Source organism: Anastrepha ludens, chromosome 3, assembly GCF_028408465.1.
Source record: "Anastrepha ludens isolate Willacy chromosome 3, idAnaLude1.1, whole genome shotgun sequence".
NCBI classification, from domain to species: Eukaryota; Metazoa; Arthropoda; class Insecta; order Diptera; family Tephritidae; genus Anastrepha; species Anastrepha ludens.
In genome coordinates, this window is record NC_071499.1 from 4,446,262 (window position 1) to 4,459,540 (window position 13,279).

Sequence of the window (13,279 nt, forward strand, 5' to 3'; positions counted from 1 at the left end):
CGTTCGTGTGTCATGGCGGAGTTGGCGATGGCGATAGCGCCATAGAGGAAAATAAAATTTTCCTACCACAGCAGACAAGGCTTTGACTTTCGTTCGTGCGGCGGACGTCCTTGTCCTGCGTCGTGTGTGCCGTGTATGGACGCGTTGACGTTGTATAAGGAAAAAGTAGCAAAGTAGCTAAGAAAAATTTCAGCCATTTCTAAATTAGTTGCTGAACAAAAAACAAAACATAAAATATTTGCAAAATTCTATGTAAATGTAGCGAATTGTAATTAAAGTACAATGAAAAAAGTTGTTAAAAAGGTGAAAAGCATTGCAGGAAGAAAAGAGCAAAAAGTGAAAAGCATGAAACGATTGGGGGTGAGGTAGTGAAAAAACGCTGAATTTTGCAGCTCAGCGCTCAGTTTGTGGGGGAGGGCAACTGTAGCAGAGGCCGTGGCAGCAGCGTGCTAGCTGCAGAGAATCGACGAATTTTCTTTGCCATACCACCGTTTTCAGGTTTTTGTGTGTTATGTGATGTGTGAAAATGCGCGTATTATGAAGAAATTGTGAAAATACAACAGGCAGCTATAAAAACTGCAGAAAAATAAAAATTCCATGTAAACAAGCTAAGAGTGATGAAAGTGAAATAAGCGCTTTGAAGCGTTGCTGTGATTTTTTCATAGCTTTTGCGTATATTTCAGCGAGCAGAAGTGTTTTCAATTTTCATGGAAATACTCGGTGAACGCTTGGGGGTTGAAAGTTGGGGCGAGATAAGGCTGTGAGGCGACTACAACGCATTGTGGTCAAATGCATAAGAAGCCGTTATGACTAAATACTTGAGCTGTTGCAATCAATAATTAAGTCAAAGTTAAATAAAAATGTATATATACAATAAAAAGAATACATACAAACAAACATACATAAAAACAAATAAAATAAAAAAAGTTAGCAGACATTTCCCGCAAGTAGCTTGTGTACGCGCAGAATTCGGGCCTAATCACGCCATTCACAATGCTTGTGTGTGTGCGTTGCGGCTATGCTGCTCAATCAAAATAATTAAGTTTACTGTAATTAGGAGAAGTTGCATTATTATCGCATAAGTATAACCGACTTGTTTTTAGTTTAACTTTCAGCTTTCAGACATATTTTCTATCTGCATCACTGTGTCCTGCGCGTTCACGATCAGATGTTAAGCTCGTATTTTTTATTTAATTTTTTTTTTTGCTAACTGATTCACTCCCTTTCTCTCAAGCCGTAACTTGTGGTTGAGTTGCTCGGCAAGGTCGCATGAGAATTTTTTTCAATTACGCGAAATTTTTGCGCACTTCATTCGGCTGAAATACAAACACAACTTCAAGACTCTCCCACTCACATTAACACTCCACAAACGTTCTGGTGACTGAAGTGATGTGCCAAACAGCTGAGCTGGTGTGGCGAGTGGCAAGTGCGAGTTGAAAGGATTTTTTATCGCGAGAAGCTGTATTTATCAAACATTTTGTATGTCAGCAGAATCCATATTTTGTGTAAAAAACTTCGTTTGCAAAATATCTTTGCTAATATTCCTTTTTATTTGTTATTAAATGGCTAAAGTATTGTGAGAGCAACAACAAAAGCGTTAGTGGAAAATACAGGAGAGGGGAACACATTTAGAATTAACAGAATGTTTTAAATTGCCGTAGAAACAACTGAAAGCTTAGGACTATTTTGGAATCAAACTGTTAAATATCAAGACCCATGGCCCACTAAATGGAATGGGCGACTAGCGGGGGCAACTAAAAAGTAAATAACTATTATTTCAGAGTCTCTTTAAATAGTTTATGCTAGTTGTCTTAGTACTCATGTAAAAGTAATAAACGGAATTTAAAAATGTTGGCGACCATTGAACAACCTGGCGTATACGTAACAAAATAATAATGAATTCATACCAGTCCACTGTAGGTCAAATGACTACTTTTTCTGTGCAAAATTAATTACAACTAGAAAATCGTTCAATCGATTTCGATCGTATTCAAGCCAAAACTAGTCAGAAATTCCCTAGTAAGAATAAATCTAAAAAAATGGAATTTAACCCATTAACGACCACAAATTAATATTAACCCTTTTGCAACAATTAATGCAAACGTGACAGTTCATTAATTTTTTTTTTAATTATAGAAAACATTAGTAATTGCTTATATCTAATTCATTTTGTAGATTTAATTTAAATATAACATCTTCATTCTCATTAATTTCATCGTCTTGGTTGTTAAGATTAAATTCTTAGCAAAATAATAGTTCAATTACTGCTGAAGGAAGTGTGGAAAGTTTGCGCTTTTGTAAGCGTCTATTAAAGAATAGTGCGGAAATTAATGAATTTGAAGGATCGACAACCCAATTAAATTCGCCTAGCATGCTCTCTTCTTCCATTACTGCTTGAAAAACTGCTTTTTGCATCTCAACGATTCTTTCAGATTGCAACGAGACTTTTACAAGGGTATATTTTGCTTCTTTACCCTTAGGTCCTCATTTGAATTTAGCGGCTGTAATTTTAGAATAGTCTGGATAAATACCACAGTTTCTTAACTTATTTTCGTAGCGTATTGCGTTGTACTGCTCTTTTGAAAAACTATTTTGAAGAAAGAAAGCTAAAACCTTATGTGCAGAAAGTTGAATTGGCGATTTGGTAGCTTGAATACATAAACATCCGCATTTTTAATGGCCTTGTTGGACTTTCCACACTTTATTTCGGGATTGCAGCCAAATCGGTATCTCCTTGCTTACGAGCCGATGTTGCTGCTTCACGTACAAAAAGATTAGTATCAGCTTTCTCAGTTGAAAGGTCTGCGGCTTCTTTTTTTGTCAAATTCTGATTTTTCGCTGAATGGCATACGTGGACGACCAACAATGGTACTAGTTCCTTTTTTAGGAATGCTATTTACCACCAATTTTAGCTCCGAATTTAACCACACATGATTTTAATCCCTTAAAGGCGTTCTTTCTGTGGCATTTTTTCCACTTTACGTTTTACAGTAAAAAAACTTATTTTTTGCATTAAGTCCTTAATGGCCTTAATTTTTCCAAGAACATGATTAAAAACGGCATCAAATTGTTGTTTTTGGCAACATTATTTTCGCCATATTTCACACATTTCGTTTTTTTTATACCGAGGATGCCTAAAAAAAGTGGAATTACTCTTAAAACGCAAAAAATCGTAATTTCAAATAAATTGTCAATAACTCATTAAATAGCATTCCATCTATTTTTCTTAATTTGAAAGAAGTCAAATGCGGTCAACATTTTCTAGGGCTTCCAGAAAGCCAATGTGGAAGATAACTTGCATCACTTCAAGGTTATGTAGGCTAATAAGTTATTTACAAATATAGCAACACAATTATAAAGCGTTTTCATTAAATACATATATGTACCTACATGTCCTTCATTTAACATTTCGCACTAATGAATTATTTTCAATACAATTCGAGAAACGCGGACTCAAAGTTCACCAAGCACTGCTGAACTCGCAAGCAAATTTATACGAAAAATTACGTCGATTGACTTTGACGCGTGCCTGTGTACGAGTAACGGTGTTTTTTATTAAGTGAAAATAAAATCCACGCACCTTTGTTTTGGGGTATTTCTAATTACAAAACAACAACAACAAAACAAAAACGTCACATTCATTCTTATCACTTATGCACAGCAAAAACGGTCATTTGACCTAAAGTGCAGTCGCATTTGAGCAGAATCCAGGCACTCGCGAATATACACGAAATCACGCTAAGTTCGACAAAAGAGAAACAAAGAATTAAAAAAGAAGAATTAAGAATTAAAAAACATAATTTAAATACGGCGGCCACCGTTGCCGAATGGGTTGGTGCGTGACTACCATTCGGATTTCAGAGAGAGAACCTTGGTTCGAGTCTCGGTGAAAGACCAAAATGCAGGAGAGGTTTTTTCTAATAGCGGTCGCCCCTCGGCAGGCAATGGCAAACGTTCCGAGTCGGCTTGGCACTGTTGGTGCCTCCGTTTGTGGAACAACATCAAGACGCACGCCACAAATAAGAGGAGGAGCTCGGCCAAACTCCCAAAAAAAAAAAGATGTTCGCGCCAATTTTATATATATAATAATATTGAAAAAAACTTGTATTCCCATCGCTTATCGGAACATACGACAATAGTTATGTTTCAAAAACAGTACTCAGCCAGTGCTAGGGTTGTTCAGCCAGTACTAGGGGCTGTTGATTACGGGATTTAAGAACATTTTTAATGTCATATCGGTATTCTGCGACATTACTTTCGCAAATTCAATAAAAATTCTACGAATCTTAAATTTTTTGCTATGAGCTGAAATCTGTTTGATTACCTTAAAATGACATGGCGAAGAAAATATTACAAATTAATGAGAATTCGTAACTAATAATTCTGTTTTTACTTATGAATATCGATGAGGTAGAAAAATAAGTACCTATACTAAAATACTTGTTTTGAATTAATCTCTTCAATGTCTGTTCTGAATTTTGTTAGAAATTAATGAATAAATAAATAAATAGGAGTTCAAAATTTCCCTTTCGTTTGAAAGCATCAACGGGAGAATTAAAAATTGGAAAGTTTTAGTTTATTACTACTTGATATAATTTTAAGATCAGTAAAGTATAAAAAGTACAGTCTTTTAACGGTAATCAAAATTTAGTGAAATTCATGTTTATGCTTCCTGACGAAAAATACATCTTCAAAGTTTGTTTACTCTGGGATTCACATCGATGCCGGAGCCAATAGCCCTACTCAGTAGAAATAGTCGCTTGTAGATGCTTACACATTTCCAGTGATTCCTGATTTCTCATAGATTAAATGGCATTGCCATTTGTTGCGATCGCATTTTAGTGGTTGCACTACGAAAAATGCCGAGTCGATGAGAACCCTGCAGTTATATTTATTCAATGGGAGCAGATAATTAAATATCCCGGATGGAGGCTTCCTGAACTTAACCCGCTTATAATCCACGATGGCTTTCAACCATAACTGAGAGAACTATACACCCTCTTACTGACGCTGACTCCCATTGTGAAAAGATGAAATACTACGTTTTAAAAGGTTCGGATCCCAAGGGAGGCTGAGTTCATTTTGGGGAAGTCATAGGCATATTAATCAACAGCATTTCTTGTAGCGGTCGTTCATTAGCAGACATTGACAAACCTTTGAGTGACTTTCTTGTAGGAGAATATTGAGATACGGCAGCTCAAAACTCTTAACTCTGATATGAAAACTTTCATTGATATCCAGGCAACCCTAAGGCAGTGAGGCAGTGGAGGCAGTGATGATAACTCGCTTAATGTAAAGCAGTTCGAATTTTAAGCTTAATGGAGGGTAATTACTCCACTGACTGTGTACCACTCCATTGACTGCTGGCTCATAAAGAAATTTCTATTAAATAATAAAAAGGAAGATAGGCTAGCAAAAATCGGAGTAAGTCTCAGTCAACATGTCATATTACATTCGCACCGAGCGAAAATTGTTTGTGGGTTGCATCAAAATCTTAAATTACTACCAAGATCTTGCTTTGCTCATACATTTCGAAAGCCAATAAATATCGCCTAATGCTCCCAATGTTAAATTTTAAACTATAAATTCGGACACTACCTTCTTACAACACCTCAAGCTGCCAAATTGTGACAAGTGCAAAGTGAAGCATGCACAGTAGGCAACAAAATTAATGCTAAAGGTGCCCTGCAGCACGTTTTGTGTCACTGAATAGTATTCTGCATATCGCGCCTGCGTTCTTAGTCTCACTGAGAGATATTGAGGAGCAGAGGAATAGCCTGCGTACAATTTTTGGCCAAACTACTTACAAACTCTGTGGCGTATGCAAGAGGAATGTTGAACAAAACAAATCAATTTGCTTAGTCGGGTTGTAGGGAGAGTGAAATTCGGTTAAGCCATTCAGATGCTTTGAGCTTTAGTTATATTTAGTTATAATTCTTCATTGCCGAGAATGTTTGATCCTTTGTACCACTTAAGCACTAGGAACAAAATTGTTAATATAGAAACGAAGTATAACTGGAATGCATTTATTTGATTGCCATCTGGTAGATAATTTCATGGCATTCATTTTTGAATTTGATATCCGGCTACGAGTTACTTGATCCATTCGATTAATCCAATTTTTGACTACTTAAATCTATCTGTTGGTGTGTGACTACCATTTACAATTCAGAGAGAACGTGAGTTTGAATCTTCAAAATGAAGAAAAACATTTTTCTAATAGCGGTCGCCCTTCGTTAGGCGACGGCAAACCTGCGGTCAACTGTAGGCCCATTCATTTGTAGAACAATATCAAGACGCACACCACAAATAAGAGGAGGAGCTCGGTCAAATACCCAAAAAGGGTGTACGTGCGAATATTGCAATAAATCGATTCAAGTTGCACCAGTTTGTCGGACCGAAATGTCCTCAATGTTTAGTTGATTCATTTTGGAAACAAAAATTCAGGCAGCTTTGCTCGATAGCGCTCACTTTTCACCGTAACGACAGCTCCTTTCTCATTTCAAAACATTCACAGATTCGCAGATTTATTTTTTTTAAGTAAATTTCCACAATTTGCAAGCGTTGTTCTGGGTTTAAACGATTCATGATGACATACCAAATCTTACCGAACAGAAATGCCAACACAGTCTGCCATTCTCAGCTATCAAACCATAGTTATCGATATCGATAGTTCTCATGCAGTTGAAAGAACCCTCGATATTAAGCAGAGTTAGGTAGGTAGGTAGAGATGGCGGCCGATATGATCCACTTAGACCTGTCGTAGGCCAGTTGTGCCATCACTTGAGTTACTGCTGGATCTCCTATGACTTGCATAGTGTAGAAAATTTCTCGTTGCAGCAACTTTTCCATTCGAAATTTTGTGTGTTCAACTGTCTCAAAATTTATTCAGATATTTCCTTAATAAAAAAATAAAATTCAGTGACCCACAATTTTGGTTACAAACGTAAAAACTATCAAGTTGTGTGATGTATTTGAATTTACCAAACTGTGAGTCGCGCAGGGCCCAAAAAAATTTCCAAGCGCACAAAGTAACCACCCGGAGATATTTAGCTGATTTCAACAAATAATATCCATTAAAGAATCAAGTCCGAATGTTGTTGGTGCTCACAAAATGATAAACATTTTCAGATTACTTGTGTCTGTTGATATAATCAAATTTAGTTTCCACTATCGCCCATCGCTATTGAAATCAGAGGGAGTTTTTCAACCTAAGTTTTTCCAACCTGAGTATTTATTTGCATTTGGAGTGTGCACGTACGTACGTTTAGTAAGAGTTTGGTGTATTTCATCATATTTGTTGTTGTTGCTGGCATTCACTCACAATCGCTCGTACTTCACACTGTATTCTCAATTCTGCTCCGGAACTTTCCCATTTTTCTCTCTCGTTTCGTATTATTCCAGGCGGCGTCGTGCAATTTTATTATTGCTCGTTTATGCCAAAAATCAGCGATATACCTATACAATGCTTGCAGATCCACCTCCCCTCCAGCACTCCCAACTTGCTCTCGCTCCAAAGCCATTTTCTCTGAAATACAATCCAAATGTTCGGCAATATATCCAAATTGATATTCTTTGAGTTGCCATTATTTTCCTATTGCTTTTGTTGTCATTGTTATTGTTTTCATCGTAAATTATACCTTTGCTGTTTTTATTATCTGTGCGTGTGTGTACTGTAGTCATTGTTATACAAACAAATGGATGCCTGTGTTCGAGCACTTCTTAGAAGCACGACGCGTTCACCAACTTCCACATTTGCCATTTGTAGGCGGTCTTGCGCCGTGCGTTGTTTTCTTTGGTTTCGATTTCGGTTTCATTTTGATTCACTTCATTCATTCAGCTGCAAGCCATACGACTGACGGTGTATTTCGTAGAATGAAAGAAACTTAGCCACATACATGCGAGTACATATATAAGTTTACATCCTCTGCTGGCTGACAAAGTAATTGAGCCACTGTGCTAGGCTGCTGGTTGCTCTCGACAGTTCGCCAATGTACGTCCGTCCGTTCACAGATCGCGCAGAATTCGAATTTAGCAGCGGAGTGACGTGAACATGTCCTAAAAGATTTCAAGCGCTTCCCGTTATTTCTCACATTCTTGGAAGTTGTTTAGTAAATTTTCGTGGTTGTGTTTGCGTCCGGTGCGGGTCCATGTTGTGGCAATAAAGTGCGGACAGTGACATGCTGGTGTGATTTCCAAAATGTTAAAAAATAAAAATGAGATGTGAATATGAAAATGGATTCGATATGTGAAAATCTTTCTTTAGCAAAACGTCGTTTGAAAATTTGAAACGAATGTGCTAAATAAAGTTTAAAGCCACTCAAAGTGATTTATGTGTTTGCCAAAAAATAAAAATGATGTAAAAATTTTATAAAAATATACAACAATAAATGTGTTTTAGAAGCAATATGTAATGGATGGCTGCCGAAGAGGTTCAGCGGGAACGAGACGAAATAAAAGCGTTAGAATTTCTTTCGTTAAAAGTATTACTGTTATTAAAAAAAATAAACTGGCGCAGACATCGTTGAGAGATGGAAAAGGGAACTTCTTCAGCAACTTATGGGGTGTGTTGCGCTGCTATCTTTTGACTATGAATCTGTCATGTCGTCATTTCTTTTCCGCAATTTCCTTCAAGTTAACCATCGAGAATTCCCCCAGCATTCTATGTCGGAGAGCATGTCATGATAGCCAACCATGAATGGCAACGAAACTATACAATAATAATAAATTGGTTTTCTATGGGGAGCGCCACACCTCTTTTACCTTGCTGAATTGTTAAGGTATTATATTAATATGGTATGCCTTTCCACCAAATTTCAGTAACCAGGCACGAATGGTTCCGAAAATATTTAATATTAAACAATTGGTTTGTATGGGACGTGCCACGCCCCCTTATTTAAATTAATTTTGTTAGCAATAAGTCAACGAGGTTTTATTGCAATCCCCTGATTGGGTTGGCAGCTAATGCAAATGTTACATAAGATTTATCAGCAAATAAAGGGTGATCAATTTAGAGATGTTGGACTTAAAATCGAAATAAAACAACGCAAATCCAAATTGATTGGACAATTTTTATTATTTTTGTGTGGAACAATTTATTACACTTATTTTTCAAAGATAATCGCTTTGAAATGTTGCCCGCAACTGGGCCGTCATTCTGCCAACCCTAAACACCAATTTTGAATGACGCGCTGGAGGAATTCGGTCGGTATCTGTGAATAACTTTAGTAATATTGGCTTCCAATGTCCCAATCGAAGCTCGTTTATCCACAAAGCCTTTAGACTTTACATACCCCTAGAAGTACCCCCCACGATATTGGTGGCCGATCCACTGGCGCGAGGCAAGAGATAAACTGCTCACCGAAACGACGACGCTGTAAATCCATTGTTTCACGGGCTGTATGACAAATAGCGCTGTCTTGGTGGAACCAAATATTGCAGAAATCATGAGGAATTTCCGGCATCAAAGAGCCGCGCCATAGCGTCCGTCATTCACTGTCAACTTGGCGCCAGCCTCGTCTATGAAGAAATATTGGCGATGATTATTCCAACCCATAGGCCACACAAAACGGTTGTTTTCAATGAATGTAATGGCTGTTCTTGAATGGCTTTGAGTTGCTCTACAGCTCAGATATGGCAACTTACTGACATGGCCATTAAGTCAAAAATGGGCCTCATCACTGAATACCTGAAGGTGGCCTGAGCGCGTAACTTTTCACAGAGCGCCGATTTTCGTAATACAATTCTAGCATTTGTGAACGTTGTTGACGCGTAAGCTCTTCCAAGATGGAATTTCCATGAATACTGGTAAAAATTATGTATTTAGTTCAAAAGTGGTCATGTGTGATCTGTCAAAAAAAAAAAACTTATGAGAAAAAGTGCCTCCAATCTGGCCATCCTTTATAATTAGAATTTGCATCAAAAAAATCTAGGAAAAGGGCACCTAGTCAACTTTGTGTTTAATAGACACTGACTGTTTCTCGGAATCTGCTGCATTTGGAGCTTTGTGGAGCTTATGTGTCTAGACCTGCATTTTTCTCCACATGAATTTCCATTCTAGAGAGCGTTAATGTTTTTATACATAAACTATCTGTACCCGGCGCACGTTGCTACGCCAACAATTAAAATAAATTTAAGAAGAATAACTTTAAAGAAAAATCAGTACACAAATATTCAATTCATTCTAAACCATTTTATTGATTTTGTTTATTTTGAAAAAATTGTGACATTACAAAGTTTAGTTTCAATTCGATGTTTATTGAAGTGCTGTGGGATACAATACTCGTATTTCTTGTTTTTCCATCTGGTCCGTAGACGTATAAATCAGAAGGTTTTCCGACACGTGAGCAAGCATGTGAGAAGCATGGATTCTCCAAATTCAATCCCCACACTTGTAACGATTGTCCTTGTGCTTTGTTAATAGTCATTGCGAAAACGAGTCGCACCGGGAACTGTAAACGTTCGAATTCGAATGGCATATCTTTCGGGATAATTGGGATACGTGGCAACAGTACGTGTTGACCTTTGACCAGTCAAAATTGTTGCCTCGATAACATTGTTCATCATTTTCTTGACTGAGAGTCTGGTTCCGTTGCAAAGTACGTGGTGGATTTATGTTTCGAAGAAGAATGATGGGTACGCCAATTTTCAACGTAAGAACGTGCAGCGGCATGCCTGGCAAATCAAGCGAATTCAAGAATTCAGTTGGATAGTTGACAACCTCGTCTTGATTCCCCGCAGTATCGATGGACTTATATGTTGTCGTTTCACTGGGTATTCCATGCTGAATGGTGAAGTTGATGGCATTGACATACTGAGCCACTGATGGTTTTTGTAGTATTGTGCAATGTTTGGGAAAACTTTTTGCACCAATTCGTCGATGCTTTCTGTGATCTTACAGAAGTTTGCTGGCAGGGTGATACATTGTGTAGATTCATCAATTTCCATTCGCCCATTTCCAATATCCAATAATTGTTTTGCCAAATTTCCAGCCGATGCATCCCGTTGAAGTGGTACACGCATGCTAGTTTTCAAAGTCAATTTCTGTAAATGGCGCCATAGAACTGATGATTTAAGACATGCACTAAGTTCATAAGCGGGTGTTGAACGTGGTATAATGGACAGTGTTTGTCGAAAATCAGCAGGCAATAAAATGAGTGCGCCACCGAAGATCCATCTGTTTCCTCCAAAATCTCTCAATGTACGGTCAAGCGCTTCCAATGCTTTCTTGTGAGACATTGTACATCCGTCCCACATGATAATTTGACACGTTTGGAGTACTTTTCCCATTTCAGAGTTTTTGCTGATGCTGCATGTTGGTGCCTCAGGGTTTTGCAAATTCAACGGCAGTTTCAATGCTGAATGCGCTGTTCGGCCACCATCCAAAAGAGCTGATTTGTTCTAACGAATGTCCTCAGTTCGACCGAATCATAATGTGTTCTTTGTTGTAAATCACGATCGAAAAGGTTGTTTGCAGGTCGGCTTTAAGCAGGCATTCCCAGTTGCACTAGTGCCTTGTTAGCGATCGTCAAACATATGTCTTCAATCAAAATCTATGTTACATCTATGAACATGTCATATTCCTTTCCTCTGTGTAAAAATACATGGTCATACTAATTTTTAATGACAATCGGTTGAACGGGGCAGAAGTTGCTACTCTGCAGCTCCACCTGGTGGCGAGTGGCATCAATGAGCATATTCTACAAACCTTCTCTGTGGAAAATACATATGTATATATACCAATTTTTATAATAATCGGTGCAGTAGTTCTTGAGTTCATCGAGGACATATACACAAACATTCATTTTTATATATAAAGAAGAATACTATTTTTGAAGCCAATCTACATTTTATGTACTTTTCATTGTCATGTAAAATTTGTAAGATAATATCGTACTTACCGCCCATTGCCCTTAACAGGAAGAGCTTTTGAGTCAGTGAAGGCCATCAATTCAAATTACCTAAAGAAGTGTGCGATTTACCTCAGTTATATACCTCGGAAAATATAGCCACAAAAAATGAGCGACAATTTTGATGAAGCGACTTTATTTACTTTTACATTTACATTTATTTACTCCTAACTTTTTGCGTTCATTTCCGAAAGTTTTTCTCCTTTAGACCGATAATTTTGCATCTGAATACTTTTCCAGTTATATACCTGGGGGCACAAGTACTTCTTACTACTTTTTTTTTTTTTGTTTTTTGCGTTTGGTTGATGCATATCTTCCTCTTTTGTTGATGATTTGGGTTTTGCTTTTCATTATTTAAGATACTAAAGTTTTCAAGATAAATTATTTACATTAGAGCAAACAGTTGCCCAAGCTATGCCTGTATATTTGTATATTTCAGAGCACAAGCCAATTGTGCGCGACCCAGCAATTCCTGCAAGCAAGACCAGCTGCCAGTAGCAGCCTGCTTATTCGTTTACATTTGTGTACAGATGTGTATGTATGTGTACCCGTATGTTTCACGCGCGTGAAGTGAGAAACGGCTAAGCAAAATATTCGTTTGCTATTCATACGTCTGCCTTTTAGCTTGTTAGTCATTATGTTGTTCTTGTTGTCATTGATCAAAGAAAATGTCATTCCAAGCGTATGGAAAAATGCCTGTATGTTGCAAAAGTATGTCTGTACGCATGTGGATGTTTAGTAGGTGTGCTTGTGTTTCGTCTGCTGCCTTTTCAGCAAATCATTGCTTGTGTTTCAGTTGTACGCTACTCACTCAATGGATCATTGCTTTGATGCTAACGATACATCCATAGAAATACAGTTCACATCTACGACTCATTCAATTACCTTGGCAATCGTAATGGATAATCAATAAATTCAGGGGATACATTAAAGTAAATAAATGTTTTCAAGCCATGGCAAAATTTAACGAGAGGCGAATTCGAACCAATTTTTTCATATTTTGTCTATAATTCACATCAAATTTATTTTTGGGTAAAGTACTTGACACTTTTTGATACGCACCCTTTTCAAAGAAATATATTGAAAATAATATTTATATTACTCAAATAAAAATATGGTTATTAATAAATTCCATGGTAGGAGAAATATTGAAGGGAATAGGTAGAATAATAATTTGCTCCATAATATTGGTAGTCGAAAAAGTCTATTCGTATTTCTAATCAAACTTCAACTCATTTTTTTTTATATTTATAATGAGCTTTATTAAACCAAATATGTACCATTTTGGTCGACCATCTTTTGATATTTTTCCTCTAGAGACATTATTCCATCAGCGTAAAACTTTTGTGGTTTCTCGGCGAAAAACTGCG

The 13,279-nt window shown here is 37.2% G+C and overlaps 1 protein-coding gene across 1 annotated transcript in view; it reads left to right on the top strand.

Annotated features, from left to right (window-relative positions):
- Window positions 1-13,279, top strand: part of LOC128856882 (uncharacterized) — a 106,290-nt gene continuing 93,011 nt past the window's right edge. The window contains exon 1 of the mRNA XM_054092303.1: window positions 1-365. The gene's annotated coding sequence lies outside the window, so the exon portion shown is untranslated. The remainder of the gene's footprint in view (window positions 366-13,279) is intronic.